This window comes from Eublepharis macularius, chromosome 4 (assembly GCF_028583425.1).
Source record: "Eublepharis macularius isolate TG4126 chromosome 4, MPM_Emac_v1.0, whole genome shotgun sequence".
NCBI lineage: Eukaryota > Metazoa > Chordata > Lepidosauria > Squamata > Eublepharidae > Eublepharis > Eublepharis macularius.
Genome location: NC_072793.1, coordinates 97430007 through 97447092, shown reverse-complemented (window position 1 = coordinate 97447092; position 17086 = coordinate 97430007). Strand labels below are relative to the sequence as shown.

The 17086-nt window shown below is 44.6% G+C and overlaps 1 protein-coding gene across 2 annotated transcripts in view; it reads left to right on the top strand.

Annotated features, from left to right (window-relative positions):
• Window positions 1–17086, top strand: part of HYAL2 (hyaluronidase 2) — a 90349-nt gene that overhangs the window by 53623 nt on the left and 19640 nt on the right. Inside the window, exon 1 of one of the 2 annotated variants that reach the window (XM_054977390.1) lies at window positions 16144–16256. The exons of the other annotated variant lie outside the window; for it this stretch is intronic. The gene's annotated coding sequence lies outside the window, so the exon portion shown is untranslated. Of the gene's footprint in view, window positions 1–16143; window positions 16257–17086 lie in introns of those variants that run through there. 2 annotated transcript variants of the gene reach the window in all.

Genomic DNA, 17086 nt, shown 5'->3' with positions numbered 1-17086 from the left:
ACTTTTGGTTCTGCAATACTATTACATTCCACTTCAAAGGCCAATTCTGGTACTCTACTTTTACCCATTCTATAATGGCCTCACAACCACATGTCCATATTGTCTCGCAAAATGTGAGGGGTTTAAACAACCTGGTGAAGAGAAGGAGAGTTCTGACCAGCCTGGCGAAACTGAATGTAGATGTAGCCCTGATCCAAGAAACACACCTCCATGCATCCTATGAGGCGGAGCTTAAGGCCCCGTGGATAAAATTGCAATTCCACGCAAAAGGCTCCTCCAAATCCCGCGGGGTGGCAATCTTACTAGCAAACAGGGTCCAATTTGAACACAAAGCCACCCTACGGGACCCTAGAGGCAGGTTCTTATTTATAAAGGGGCACTTCAATGGACAGTTGCTTACACTGGCATCTGTCTATGCGCCCAACACGCAGCAACTGGAGTTCACGGAAGAAATTCTCCGAAAATTGGAAGCATTCCAGGAGGGATCAGTAATTGTGGGAGGGGACTTCAATTATGTAGCACACTATGACCTAGATAAATCCTCATTTCCCCTCAACAATGCACCTCGAGCGCCAAGAAGACCTAAGAACCCTAATCGTGACACACAGATGCTCACGCTATTTACTCGGTTCCACTTAGTGGACATATGGAGGGAGATGAACAAACTGGCCAAAGATTACACATACTACTCCCCACGCCATGACGTATACACCAGGATCGACTATATCCTGGTGTCCCCAGATCTGAGAGACAGAGTGCTACTCTCCAGCATAGGGGACATAAGCTATTCGGATCATGCTTGGGTAACGTGCAAATTGTCCCTAGATAGGCCCTACGAAAGGGAGAGGCATTGGACGTTTCAGAAAAACCTCATACTTAATGAGAACAATGTCCTACAAATTGAACGAGATATCACCCAATATCTCAAAGATAACCAAACAGGCACGACATCTTCCCAAACGGTGTGGGACGCTCTTAAGGCGGTACTAAGGGGACAACTGATCGCTCTCTCTGCCTCTCTAAATAAGAAGAAAAAACTCCAAAAGCAACTCATAATGGATAAAATCCACCAATTGGAACGCTTACACAAGGATAGAGGCAGCAAAAAAACCTATAAACAGCTGCTCCATGAGCGCAAAGCTCTGGAGTCACTTGAAACGTCCCAAATTCAAAGGAACATCTTATATTTAAAACAGAAGTATTGGAACCACTCCCCTAGGACCCTACGTTATCTGTCCTGGAAGGTCAAGGAGAAGAGAATAAATAGGCACGTCAGACTCATAAAAAACGACAAGGGACAAATGTTCACTAAATCTCCCGAAATATTGAATGTATTTACAAAATTTTACACAAATTTATATACTTCATCCAGGCCAGATAAAGTGTCAATTAGAAACTACCTATCAAACCATAAGAACATTAAAAAATTGACGGAGGATCACAGCCAATTAATGGATACCCCAATCACCGCCACAGAACTGCTGGAATCCATTAAGAAATTAAAGAGCAATAAGGCATCTGGGCCGGATGGCTATCCGGCCGAATTCTATAAAAAATTTGCTTTGGTGTTAACCCCGCCCCTGTTATTGGCCTGTAATGAGGTACATAAATTGGGGACCTTACCTGGAACCTGGGCTGAGGCAGTCATCACCATGATCCCCAAGGAAGGCAAAGACCCCTCTAACCCCGGTTCGTATAGACCGATTTCTTTGCTGAATGTCGATTATAAAATCTTTACCTCAATATATGCACGACGCTTCAATTCTTTCATTGGAAATTATATTTGTACAGATCAGATTGGCTTTATCCCCAATAGGGACATCTCCGACAACATTTATAAGGCATTGAACATTTTGACATTCAGTAGACACAACAAATTACAAACCACATTCCTCTCCTTGGATGTCGAAAAAGCTTTCGACACCCTGGAGGTCCCGTACCTGCAGATGCTCCTTTCCCCATGAAATTCGGCCCCAACTTCCTACAAACAATTAAAACGATATACGCAGGCCCCAAGGCAAGAATCAAACTTAATGACTTAGCGTCCGATCCCTTCACTCTACACCGAGGCACGCGCCAAGGATGTCCCCTTTCCCCTATCCTTTTTGCCCTCGTGATAGAGCCCTTAGCAGAGGAGATAAGAACCAATGAAAGGATTCGAGGCATTGAAATAGACAAACGTACTTACAAAATATGCTTATTCGCTGATGACATCTTGCTGTTTCTTATGTGCCCACTTGTTTCCCTAAAGGCTCTGGCAATTGTTCTTGCTCACTTTAGGTGTATATCGGGGTTGAGGATAAACCAAGCCAAATCCACCATCCTATCAGTGAATCTCCCAGAGGAGACGTGTAGCGACATAAAACAGCAATTTGAATACCAGTGGGCCAAATCACACCTCCGATATCTGGGCATAAATATCCCTCCCAACCCAGCCCAGCTACTCCAGGTAAACCACGTCCAAAAGATAAAAGAAATTAAACACCTCCTGCTCAAATGGAACAAGCAAAACCTGGCATGGTATGAAAGATACCATTTGATAAAATCCTTCGTCCTCCCAAAATTGACATTTTTGTATAGAACAATTCCGATTGAAATCCCTAGCAAAATTCTGAGCCAATGGCAGACGACATTAAACCGATTCTTGTGGCAGAATAAGCGCCCTAGGATTGCCTTCAAAGTTTTGTGCGCCCCTAAAACAGCAGGGGGCTTTAACTACCCAAATATAGGGCTCTATTCTGATGCAGCCAGATTGTCAGACATCCTCCAGATATTACTCCCCTCTGGACACTCTGATTGGATAAACATAGTGGGCACCTTTTCCCAGCCAAAAACATTGCGAGAAACTTTCTGGTCTACCCCAAGTTTGCGTCCTTCCTCCATATATCAAAATATGTTCCTTGCTGCACTGCTAAAGCTTTGGGACAGACATAAGCGATCCCTTCTTCCGGCCATATCCCGCTTTTCAGTGCTCACATCGCATAAGGGCATGCCTCGCCAGCATAATATAACCGCACTGCGCTCCTGGGATGACCTGAGGGACTTGAGGTTGTTGGACATAGCCACCAAGGATGGTATTATAAGCAGAGTAGACTTGAACAACAACCTAGGCAGGGAAGTCCCCTGGTTTTTCTACCTGCAACTGCGATATCTTCTGAACGAATTGAATATAAAAAGCGTAATGACTAAACCAACAACCAAATTTGAAGCACTTCTGGACTCCCACTCATTTAACCGTAAAGGTCTCCTGTCAAAACTATACCTCGTCCTGCTTGATACCAAACCACTAAACACTGAAGCGCTGCTCAATAGATGGCAGCAGGACTGTGGGATAGAACTCACACGAGAAGATAGAGAGCATGTTTGGATATCTGCATTGCTTAACTCCCCTGTCACCAATGTGCGCCTCCAAACCTATAAGATTATCCACAGGTGGTACCTCACTCCCCAAAAGCTGGCGAAAATATATCCCAGCAGATCGCCACTCTGCTGGAAAAACTGCGGGGAGCAGGGTACGTTCCTGCACTGCTGGTGGGAGTGTAAAAGTGTTGCTGCTTTCTGGAAGGCGGTTCTCCAGGAAATTTCCCGTATCACGACTTATGTGATACCCCCAAGCCCGGGACTTGTTTTCTTGGACCTTTGGGGAGATCTAGATATTCCTCATCTGCGGAAGGCATTGGTCAGAACTCTCCTAGCAGCTGCAAAGACCGCAATTGCACTCAGGTGGAAATCGCGATTCCCTCCCACTCTTGACGTATGGTATAGAGTGGTGTGGGACCACCTTATGATGGAAAAGATAACAGACAGAATTCGAGCATTGCATAACCCCTCCAAACCTACACAATTTTACGCACAATGGTACCCTTTCCTGGAATTTTTATCTCAGAATGAATGGCTGATCTCTAAGCTACCTCACTATGCGATTATAAACCCCGAAATTTGAACTATGGATTTACTCTGCGACATAATGGATGTGCCTGTACATGATTCTCCCGATGCTGTTGTAATTAGCTTGCTTAACACTGTATTAGACTCCTGTTGATTATGTATAATATTTGCACACTTGATTATTGCCAACTGTTAGTGTTTTGATGTTTATGTATTGTTGTATCTGGACATTGTTACGTATGATGTCACCTTTTTTCTACGCATTTACTGTTGATCTTGTTACTTGTTACACTTTCAATAAAATTTTTTTTGAAACTAAAAAAAAAAAAGGGTGCTAACCCATTCCAATAACCGAGTACCCTAGCAGCCGAATGATATTAAGACAGTTTTGGGAATTGCTAGTCCTTCATGAGGCCATTTTTCTTGAACTGAGCTCCATTCATTCTTGGTTGTTTAGATTTGCAAGTGTAATCTGACAACAATTTCTTCCAATTTTTAAAAAGCTTGTCAGGAATATAAACTGGAATATTCTGTAGTGGGAAAATCAGTTTCAGAAGTACTGTCATTTTGACCACATTGATTCTATCATATAAAGAAAGTTTAAAAGAGGTACAAAATTTGGATCTACTAGCCAACTCTGCAAAGATAGGATCAAAGTTAAGGGTACAAATGTCACTTAAATTTGTTTAATTATAAATAGCCAGACATTTCACCTTATCACAGAATCATAGGGTTGGGGACCTCTAGAATCATCTAGTCCAACCCCCTGCACTATGCAGGAAATTCAAAACTACCTTCCCCCTCATGCACCACCAGTGACCTCTCCTCCATGTCCAGAAGATGGCAAAATGCCATCAGGATTACTAGCCAAACTGACCTGGGGAAAATTGCTTCCTGACCCCAAAGTGGTGATTGGCATTATCGTGGGCATGGAAGAAGGGCCACGAGAACTAGCACTGACGTAACCCTTCCTGCCCAATCTCTCATGATCTGCATAGTTTCACAGAATCCGCATTGCTGTCAGATGACCATCTAGCCTCTGTTTAAAAAAACCTACAAAGAAGGAACATCAGTATATTTCACATAACAAAACCAACAGTTTTGATCAATCTGTGTATACATTTAATAATATTAAGATTTTTGTATGTTTAACTTGTAACCCAAAACTAAGCTATAGTTATCTAGGGTATCACTAGAGTTTCCAACATTCTACTGAAACAAAATCAGATCATAAGCATATAAACATAACTTACAATTGTTGGTTTTTTAAGTTAACCCAATTAATTGAGTTTGGTGTATGAAAATTGCAAGAGGTTCAACGGCAATAACAAAAAGTAGGGCTGAAAGTGGACAGCCATGTTTTACTCCCATATAAATCTGAACCAGAGCAGATCTAGTACCCAATAATGCCAACTACTCTAGGGATTCTGTATATAATATCTGAGCCCATTGAAGATAGGCCTGTTGAAGATAGTAACCCCCCAAACCAAAAAAATTTAAATGAGATATTAGAATAGTGGTTCAAAATGGTCAAATGCCTTCTCTGTATCTAAGAAAGGCAAAGCAGTTTTTAAATTCTTGTTTTTGTCATGATCAATCAAATTACAAAGCTTCCAGCAAGCATGTTAAGTGATATCGAGAAAGTTGTCAGATGTCAAACTGGCCTAAAATTTCACCTGTCTAATCCAGCCCTGGGAAAACTGATCTCTTCTCAGGAAGGAGAGGGCAATAAACCCATCAGGATAGTACACATTTTCTCCCACAGACACCTCTCCTTGGGATGTTTGTTATAACTGACATCCTGTGAGGATGCTGTAGCATAGTGTTTAAGTGGCCATGAGCTTAGCAGGTGGCCTTGGCACCGCTGGCCCCAGGGTTTCTGGCACCTGTGGTGATCCCCATGTGCATGTGCGCACAGCGTGCGCACATGCCCCCGGACTGTGTGATGACATCATCACATGATGATATCTTCGTGCAGTAATGCTGGGGCCATTGGCCAGTGGGTGGCTGGGGCAATGCACGGAGGCTGCCCACGCTCCGCACGCTGTCCCAGCTGCCTGCCATGCCTGGCTCGCGGCTGCTGCGCCCAACTGGGGGCGTGTGGTGGTGGCGGCGGCGGCAGCAGCAGCAGCGGCACGGGGCTGGCTGACTGTAGCAGCCACAGGCCAGGCACGCCACCTCCATGGCACACACCTCCACCCCCACCCTGGGCCGGTGCCCCCTCCAGTGCCTCAGTGCCCGCGGCGCCTGCCTCACCACCTCAATGGTGGCGTCGGCCCTGGGCCTTGGGTAAGCCACTCCTCTCAGCCCCAGCTTCCCAGCTGTATTGTGGGCATAATGATAACACTGACTTTGTTCCCTGATCTGCGTATGACATTAATCTGTCTAGAAGAGCAGTATATAAGCACAGCTGTTCTTAAATGCATATTTTTCTAGTCTTTGGGTACCATCATAAAACCAGAGCCATGAGAGACATGACCAACATGTGTGAGGGAGGGAGGGAAATTCTCCTTCCCCCAGGGAGGGGAGATGATGTTAAAAAGGCTGTAGCATTGTGTGTGTGTGGTTCATTGGGGACAGAGGAAAGAGGACACTAGGGAGGGCTTGCCTCTATTCCTACCTCTCCAAGAGATGTTCGCCTATCTGGCATGGATGTCCAGGTACTGTCTGATAACTTTAAAGGAATATTAGAACTTAGGATATTAGAACAGTCTTTCTGCTTCTCTGCTATACTAGCCTATAAGCAGAAATGAGCTTTTTTTACAAAAGGAAATGAAGATTGAGTTTTAAATCCACATGTAAGTTGCCACATGTACCAATTATACACACATATATATCCATCACTCTGCATACATCTGGTATATCCACAGTGGGAAACTACATCAAATCATAGTTTTACACAACAGTATGCATACTGCATGCATATCTACTTATTACACATGATGACCTAGGAAATACATGTTAGCATCAAGCATTTTTTAACATAAAATGAATTTTTCGTTGTATAAAAAGAATTAGCATGTGAAGAAGCCCTAAAACCTGCCTGTCAGGAGGCTATCCATATTTTTCTAAACATCAGTGAAAATATTCCTATAAATTGTATATTCTCCTAGTTTGTACCCTTAGAGGTTTCCTTTGGCTTCAAAGGCCCCATCCCCATATAAAACTAGCACATATAAAACTACTATGCCTGGGAAGCTAACCAGATTTCCTCTTCCTCTTTTTTGTGTAAGGTCTTTTGGTATGGAGTAGCATTCGATCACACAAGTTGTTATCTAAAGTCTTAAGTGATACAACCAAGAAGCAGGTTTACTATCTGTGAAAATCTGGCCTTAGACATGATGGTGCTTCAGTGCATGTATGGTGCAGCACATCAATGTCACCATGCTGTGAGAGGTATCATAAGATATGTGCCAGGCATGCTGACTGAGAGGTGGTTACAGTTTTAATTCTTCTCCCCATTACAAAGCTAGTGGAACCAGATAATATCTGGGGGGGGGTCACTTCTCCATTAAAACTTTGCAGCAGGAGACTATGTGAGGGGTTGCTGTGTGGATGGACTGGAATGACTCAGTAGGCTCTGGCTTCAGGAATCTGTTGGAGCTGATTCACTCCCTGTTCTGGAATGTCAGCAAGTGTTCTTGTGTTTCCTGACTGTAATGAGCCCCACTTCCTGCATTTCATCAGGACTTTCCTTCAGTCCAGGCACATGTGGGTTTCCTGCCCTGTCAAGAAGCCGGATAAAACTGTATGTTATCTCCTTGTCATGCAGTGCCTTGTTTTGCAGAGGGAGGCAAAGGACAGCTTTATTATATAACTCAGCTATAGTTGTGGCTGCCATTAGCCAAACCAACCCAGAGAGAACACCCCTGGTGGGAAAGTTATAATGCCTCCTATGGTAGGGAAAAGGCTTGGCAACATACTGCAAGTCTGGGTGGTGGGACAGGTACTTTGAGGTCTGATGTAACAGTGGGCACAGCAGTAAGGAAGAGCATTTGAGAAGGGTTGGAGTGTATTCTGCTGTGTATTCTGGTGATGGTAGTATACTTGGCACATACCCAGATGTGTTCCCTTTATTTCCTATTTGCCAGGACTGAAACTTAGCATTGAAATAAGGTTTGCAGACCAGTCCTAGTAAATATAGATCAAGTGCCTGGAGGTTTCCCTCTAGGACATAGCTGTTACCACTTGACCTGTCCCCCCTCCTCCGCTATTATTGATAGGGATCCCATTCGCTCAGTGGGGATGAGGGAACCCAGTTCCCAGCCACCCCTCACCTGGCTGGTGGGGGGGAAAGGCATGGGAAACAGACCTGGAAGCCCCACAGAGCAATCCTGCGTGCTTGGGAGTTCTTCCTTATCACGCTAGGAATGTCATTCCCAGCGCAACATGAAAGCAAAAGATTGCATTTGATAAAATTGACACCAAACACTAGATTGGTAAGTCCTCCTGGCACACACTCCAACCGCCACCTCCATCCAGGGGACTTAGCAACCCTAACAGTCGATAGTGTTACCAATTTTGGATTGGGAAATTCCTGGGGATTTGGGTATCATGGGAGTTGTAGAGAGGAGGAACCTCAGCTAAGTAAAATGGGATACAATCCACCCTTCAAAGCAGCCATTTTCTCCGGGGGAATTGATCTCTGTAGTCTGAAGATCAGTTGTAATTCTGGAAAATTTCCAGGTCCACCTGGAATTTGACAACCCTAACTGATGATAGGCAGGGCCAGCCACTCAGAACACCTAGTTGGTGGTCTCGTAATCAGGTGGGTGGTGCCTGATTATGAGGGGCACCAAAACAACCCACTAACCACTCTTCTCTCCTTTCCTCCTCCTAGCCTTGCCAAACAACCATCTGTGCTGCCACTGCTCCATTGTTTTTACCCAGTATCCTTGGCTGGATGAATGGCTGGAGCTTAGAGTTGCCACCTGTGGGTTGAGAGATTCCTGGAGATTTGGGGTGGAGACTGGAGAGGGTGGACTTTGGGGAAGGGAATGCCATAGATACTTAGTAGGGATGCCACAAAATCTTCCCTCTGAAGCTTTATTTTCTCCAAGGGAACTGATCTCTGTAGTCTGGAGATCAGTTGTAAGTCTTGGAGGGCTCCAGGCCCTAGGTGGACGTTGGTAACCCTATCATGGAAGCTCACTGGGTGTGCTCAGGCCAATCACAGTCTCAACCTAACCTACTACACATAGTTGTTGTGAGGATAAAAGGGAGGAAAGGAGAATGATGTAAACCACTTTGGATTCCCACTGGGGTTAAAGATGGGGTATGTATGTATCAATCAATGTCTTCTGGAGATCAGTTATAATTCTAGGACAACTCCTCACATGGAGGCTGGCAACCCTAGCCCCATCCCATTTGCACATACTTGGTCATTTTGTGTACCTTATTTTATTTTACAAATCTTTGAAGGCTATTTGTATCACAAACAATGCCAATGTTCGAATATTTATCTAGTGAGGGAGGCTGCACTATACACTTCACATGTAAGTGCAGCTGTGACTTGTCATTTTGCAACCATTTTTGTTGTTTTACCATTTCTTTTGTTTTTAATTCTATGGAGATTATGCATCCTTCATCATCTCCAGCACAGCACTCTACATCTTTCTAGATTTAAAGGCAGGGGGAAGGGAAGAGGAATGAATGTGGTTATTCTCCCTAGAAGCTAACATGACTAAACTGAGGCTATTGTATTTTGGTCACATCATGAGACTTGCTGGAAAAGACAATAATGCTAGCAAAAGATTAAAGCAATCAGAAAAGAGAACTGCTGGAGCATAGTGGTTAAGGGGCTGGGCTGTAAACCAGCCCTCCCACTAATGCCATCAGTTCAGTAGGTGGCCTTGGGTAAGCCATTCCTCTCAGCACCAGCTCCTCAGCCGATTTGTGGGGAGAATAACATTGACCTTGTTCACCGCTCTGAGTGGGGCATTAATCTGTCTAAAAGAGCGGTATATAACTGCAGTTATTATTATTATATACGTACAGTTATTATTGACTCAATAAAGGAAGACATGGCCTTCAGTTTGCAAGATCTGAGCAAGCTGGCTGTCAGTGCTAGGATGTTTTGGAGGTTGTTAATTCATAGGTTACCATAAGTCCAAAGTGATGACAGCACATAACACACACACATTTTTCAGCAGGAAAAATACTGCATAACCTCCATGTTAGCTCCAGATAAGATATTTGCAGTGTTGTTTTGAAAAGGGGCTTTGGGAAGTATTTGTTTTATTTTGAAACTGACATGGTAAACCTATGTCTGGGCTGTGCCATTCAGACTGAGGTGAGGCCCACATGTAGAATGCTCCCCCACAGGGAAAAAAATCCCTCCACACAGAAAGCTAGATGTCAGGGAGACGAATATATGAGCCCCCTCCACACATACTAGTTTTCTGTGGCGTGGGTGTGGGGGTATGGATAAACATAAATTCATGCAAGCCCTCATTTGCATTCTTACCCAGATGCAAGTTTACCCATACGAACAAGATCTTTGAAAAGCCCTACTGTGAGGCAGAGTCCAAAGGGCAGCTCCTCTTCATGTACAAGTCTTGGACTGGAATAGTTTAAGGAGATAGGGAGCCTCTGTCTCATGGGGGGGGTGCTCAAATACATCATCAGGACATTTTCAGAGGTTGCAATGGGTCACTTACAGAAGTTGCTGATGAAAGCAGGTTTTGCATTCAAATGAGAAAGGGAAATGCAAAAGAAATGTTGACTTAAGTGCCCCTTCTGAAAATGGCCTTCGTCTAAGATATGCAAAGATTCAGATAACACAAGCTTCCTCTGCCGCCTCTTTACTGAGAGCTTATCACCCTAAAGTTTGGCGCTTTCTAGCTCTTTTGTGTGGGACAAAGCTCTGTGATTCTTTTCTGTCTAGCCACCCCCTTTGAGAGCCCCATTGTGAGGGCAGGCTGCGGCAGTTCCTTTTATCTAGAGAGATTTGCAGCCTTTCTCAAGTGCATTCATTCAGCCCTTCCCTCGCTCCCACTGGGCATTTATCCTCTGATGAAGTGGAAAGAGCTCAGTCCTTTGAGGAACTTGCTAGCCGCACCTCCTCCTAAGGAAGGGAGGGGAGAGCTGTGATCAGATTGCAGATGGGCTGCTCTTTGTTCCCTCCTCCAGATCTGCCTTGCAACTGACAAGGAGGGGCTGTCTTGAGAACAGGTGGCTTTGGCTCCAGAAATGCCGGCCGAACACTTGCTGGTGTCTAAAACTGGACCACTCTCCTCCAGCTTGAGTTATGTAGAAGGGTCTTGTTTAGCAAAGAGATATACTAACTTATCACAAGAAGCTTCCAGGTGAAGAAGGAAATAGTTTCAGCTACATGAACAGGAATTCCATTCTGGTTCAGAAGGTGTGAGAACATTTCATAGGGACTCTCATTGTGCCCAACTGCTTCTGACGGTGATCTGAGTCTGGGGTCACATGGTTCAAGACGCTCTGTCTTCTGCAGCCCTCCAGCCTGTCTTCCCAAGCCTTTCCTGAAGCTTCCCAAATGAGAGACATGAGGAAAGACGGGTAGGCACACAAACAAACACACACAAAACAGAACAGATCTGCCTACAGTTTGCAATGTATGACTGACTTGTCTTTTGGTATATTTCTGATCCTGCTTTTCTCCCTAGTGGGGGGATCCAAAGCAGTTTACTGGAAAATATCAATTCAATTTAAATACACTTAAATAAACAAAACGCAATATTTAAAAACAAGCCCCCCACTCTGCAAGTACACAAAGACACCCTGGGCTCACGTCCTCCTGGTTAGTCCATGCAGGCCACAAGCTGTGAGCCATGGGTTAAAAGCCAAATGCCAAGTGCCCTTCAGCTTGTGCCCCCAGCCATGGCCAGGCTCTAAGAACCTCCAGCAGGGGAGAGAGAAGCTCTTATTGTGGCTCTTACAAGCAGGTAGCCACTAGCCATCTTCTCGCAATCCTCCTCCTGCTGGAGAAGATAACTTTGCAAGATACTTTTTAAAAACGTAAAACTTCTCTTGCTAATGAATTTTAATGCAACAATGTATAGAGAAAGTTTACTGTTAAAGGCAAAGCAACTTACTCATTATACGCTAGCACTACCTCTCCAGGCAGCGTTGCTAAAACATTTGAACATGCTGTGCAAACACCACCCAAATTTGGGAGTCTGTTAATCTTGCTGTGATTGTACTATACTGTACGTCATTCTGTCTTCCTGGCCGTTGCTTGTGATACTGTACTTTAAGGATATTGCTTTGATGTATAACATTAATTTTGTTAGACAACTCCTAAAGTGTTCTTCTAATGTAATGCCTAGGCAGAGTAACACCCTACAGGAAGGAAAGGGAAGTTCCCAGTTTATCAGGCTGCTTAAAATAAGAACCCAAACGTGCTTGTAATTGTGTGAAGCCTGGAAACGGAAGGGCTGGTTTGCTCACAGACTGCGTATGCAAGGCGCGCTGTATCTCCTCACTGGATGTATCCTGCCGATCAGTTTATTGTAAGACTGTCTTATTCTTAGCTCAAAGGTGGTAGCACTCAGCAGTTCTGAGGGCCACAGAAAATCTTTATCAGTATTCACTACCTAAAGTAGGCCCCATCACAGTTTGTGATGAGACTGACAGCATGTGCTGGGTTTTTGGGTGAGCAATGCCAAAATGAGTTAGTGCTGTTTCTGGTAAAACCTATATGGTATAACGCAATGGACTGTGAGATAAGAGTTGCCACTTGTTTTTCCAGCAGGTCTCCTGTGCCTTTAAGAACTGCCTGACAGTGCAGTGCATAACTTTGCCTCATTGCTATACTTCTTGTTTCCATTTCCCAACACTTTCTTTCTCCCTCAGTAAGTCCTTCATGGTAGGCCTCCTTTTATTTAGGACTAATAACAAAGCCCCTTGTGGGAAAAAATAACAGGCTCTAGAAAGGGGAGGGCGAGCAGGCAGACATTGCTTCCTCCTCCACTACTGATCCCAGCTGGGTGAAGGGGGAGTGGGCATTGCTTCCTGCTCTGCACCTAATTCTGGCCAGGGGAAGGGGACGCAGGCATTGCCACCTGCTCCATGTCCGATCCAGTTGGGGTGAAGGGGGGTGGGCATTTCCGCCTGCTCCACTCCTGATCCTGGCTGCATGAAGAGGGGTTGGACATTGCCTCCTGCTCCCCTGCCTGATCCTAGCCAGGTGAAGGTGGGAGGGTGGGCACTGCCACATGCTCCGTGCCTGATTCCAGATGGGTGAAGGAGAGGCAGGCATTGTCTCCTGCTCTGTGCCTGATTCTGTCTGGGTGAAGGGGAGGGCAGGCATTGCTGACTGCTCCACATCTGATCCCGGCTAGGTGAAGGGGAGGCGGGCATTGCTGCCTGCTCTGCGCCTGATTCTGGTGGGTTAAAGGGGGAGTAGGCATTGCCACCTGCTCCACTCCTGATCTTTGTTACAAGCAATGACAAACCACGGAGACAGTCAAATAGTTAAAATGCACCGTGCAACAACATCCAATGATATCCTACTTTAATTAAAGAGCCATAGGCTCACCTTCAACCCCTTTTCAAAGTACACAGTGCAACTTACAAAATGATTAACAATCCCAAAAATTCATATACAATTATGATAACAAATGCATGTACAAGCTCACTTGGAAGTCCCATAATAGGTAAAGACCCAATGAAGATACTGAACACACCATGTCCTCTTCTTTTATATTTCTTGTCTGAGGCTGGGAGCGCTCAATCTTTGTGCCATGACTTTTTACTCTTTCACAGGCAAATTCTCACAGACGGAAGCAGCTCATGTGGGTGCCGTCTCCCAGGGAGGGGAGCTGCCAGAGCTCCCAGTCTCCAAGAGGAAGAAGAATTCACAGCTGTCCAGGAACCCTCGACAGGACGCCAGCACCTTTCCTGTTTCGTGCTTCCTTTGATCCCAGCTGGGTGAAGGCGGGGGGCAGGCATTGCCACCTACTCCTCATCTGATCCCAGCTGGGTGAAGGCGGGCGGCAGGTATTGCCGCCTACTCCTCGTCTGATCCCAGCCTAGGCATCCCACCACAACGTGCTCTTGGAGGAATGGGCTGCCTCTTCTGGGCTTCCCTCCATGACAGCATCCTCTAGAGGCACACCAGGGTAGGAAGTGAGTTGTCTGGAACACGATTAGTCTTTTATATAGTAGGATGTTTAATGGTTTCACATGGTGACTGAGCTGGATTATTTCTGAAAACAGCTATTGTGAACCTAACTTTCTAGCTATAACTAACGCTGCTGCCTAATGTAGTTAGATGCAAGCCTTAAGCTTTATTAAGCTGAAATCCAATGATATAACAGTTACTTTTTAAAAAAATCAGCAGCATTTTCCCATGGCCTCCAAAATCAGAAAATCCCCATTGACATATCCATTGAATATGAGATAGTATGCATGCAAAGCAAAACAACATGTGAGAAAAGAAGCCCAGCTTCATTTTTTAACAAAATCCAACTATCTGGCACAAAAAAGCTGGTCTTCCTCCTAATTTCTAGTGGCACTTGGGAAATGTTCCAAAGCACTGGCAGACTGGAATGTGCCAATTCTTTGCGATTCCAGAATCTAGCACTAGTGCCTCTGTTGCTATGATGCTGGGCTGCTGCTGAATCCACCCAGCAAAGTAGCAGTCACATTCCTGGGAAGAAGACTCTCCTTCCCAAGACAATGACCATTCAGTGAAAGCGACATTGCTTCTGCGGCAGACGCTTATCTCCAGTCTATAATCAAATGAATAGTCTGAGGGATTCCAACTTGTGGACATAACAACCGCTTTGTGCCTTGATAATAGAGCCAGTACTCCCAAAGTCAATCCTTATACCAATTGCACTGAGAGATGAGGTGGGAAGGAAGGCAGTGAGCCATTTGGCCTTCTGCAACTTTTTGTTTAAAAAAGAGAAAAAGAAATGTGCTTCCAACACACTCCTGTCCAAAAGCTCCTAACAAGATATGGTGGGAGCAAAAGGCTGGGACTTTCCTGTGCCTGTTGCAGTATGACCCTACTGATAGTTTCTATATTGTTTAATACTTCAGTCTTAGAATTGCTTAATGCTGTGTTTTAGCATTTCTTCAACTCTGTATTGGATTCTTGTTAGTTTTAAATCTTGACAAATTTTCATTTATATAGCCTATTTACACTGTTTATTGAAATGTATTTGAAATTGACTGTATTGACTCACATTGTGTAATCTGCCTTTTGTCTCAGTGAGAAAGGCAGACTATAAATAACATAAATAAAATAAAGATGACAATTCTCCAACAGCCACCACTTCTATCCTCTCCCCCCTCCCTTCATTTAGAGTTCATTTTAGGGAGAGGTTGAGTTTCTTATTATCTACAGTACACTTAGAGCTTAATTTCTACAATAAGAGGTGCTGGGATTTCAACCTGCCTGGAACCAGTGTATTGGATCTGAATTTGTGGCTGGATCTGAATTTGGGACCATAATGTCTAGTTCAAATCCTTCTCTGCCATGAATTTCCAAGACAATCATAGGCATGTTACTATCTTGCAGCACCAGCAGCCTCCCCATCAGCAAAACTATAGTATGCATCTACCGCACAGAGTTGTTGTATGTATATTATATGTAAAGCACTATCAGTATTTTAAAGGATAATATGCTAAGTATTGCAATCATCACATTCTTTAATATTAAAGCCCTGTTTCTCAAAAGTAATCGCTGTTGTTCAGTTTCGAGGGAAATGCACTCTATACGTGCTAAGAGGCACCATTCTCGCAGGTTTCTCACCTTGAAAATAAGTTTCAGGGCCAGGCCCTGGCAATTTCTGGCTCACATTAAGCCTGGTGCATCCCCTACCAAGAACAGCATTGGGAAGCTGCAAGTTCACAAGCTGCTGAGGCTGCTGCGGCCAACTGTAAGTAACCATCTGAATCTGCGAGCTTACTGGCATCTTGTCTACTTCCATCTTATATACCATTCTTTCAGATTGTTGAAATGTATTTCTGTAGCTTTAAGACGAAAGCCTCACTTGGCATACAAAAAGCAGCTGGATTGTACCAAGTGAGCTCGTAAAGGAGGGGGAGTGACGAGATGCATCGGCATTGTAAAACCTTCTCAAAACCTTGCATTAGCGCGTTAAAAATTAAATTGAGAATTAAAATATTCTACATCTCATATTTCTCTCTCATTTCAAATAATTCCCCGAGAAGTTTAAAAGACTTTTTTTTCTTCCAGGGATCTCTTCCCCCCTTTCCTCAAACGGCGTCGGACCATCCTTCGCTCTGATCTTTTAAAGGAAAAGCTGACTAGCTGAACCAGAGGGTGGGTGGTACTGGGCTCATGTGTCCTTTAAGAACGGGGTTCTGTGTGCCCAGGAGGATATTGTACTTAAGCTGGCAAGGGGGGTGATGAGTTAAGTATCCAGGTGAGTTTTTGTAGGAACAGTGGCGGCTGCCGTTTTACCTTCTTTCAAGGTTGTAAACCAGTGCTGGAGACTTTTCGTTCTGGATTAACGTTTGACTAGTGAGAGCTTCAGTCTGAACGGCTTTAATTTTTAAGCGCGAGGGTTCTTGAGGAGTTTTTAACGCGGTTCTCTTCTTTCTGCGTAGCTGAGCTCCTCTCGCGGGTCCCCTAGCCCATCCGCTCAAGGAAAAGTTTTTCAGCAGGACCGCAGATCTTTTTCCTTGCTTGGCTTGGCAAGCCTCCTAGTTGGTGCAATGCCCTTTAAGGAAGCCGAGCCAATAACTGGAAAATGTCTTTTTCGTTAACTTATTTTTTTCTCCCCCACCCCCACCCGGGGCCCCTTCCTATGTGCACCACTTGAATATTTTGTGGTAAGGATCCTGGTTTGCATTTTGGCTGAACATTCCGGGCTCGGTTTGCATAGTGAAGAGATTCTTTGGCTGGAAGGATCGCACTCGCTCGAACTTGGCAGATTTGACTGGGTGTTTGTTTTAGCACGTGGAAGTGCGCTTCCCTCTGTCCCGCGGACCCGGCTTAAGTAACTTCTTTGATCTCTTTTTCCCTCCGAAGGTAACTTTTTCCCTTCTGAGCTGCTGCCTGCTCCAGCGTGTCTGCTCCAGCCTTTACGGCTTCCTTTTTGTGTAGCTTTGTTATTCCTGTAGTTGCTGACACCCACACTTTTCCCCTTCCTCCCAAATGCTATGTGATATGGGATCCTTTTTTTTCCACCTCGCGATTTTTTTCTGTTAAAAAAGTTAAAAGCTACACTTTTTTCTCATGAACATCCAGTTA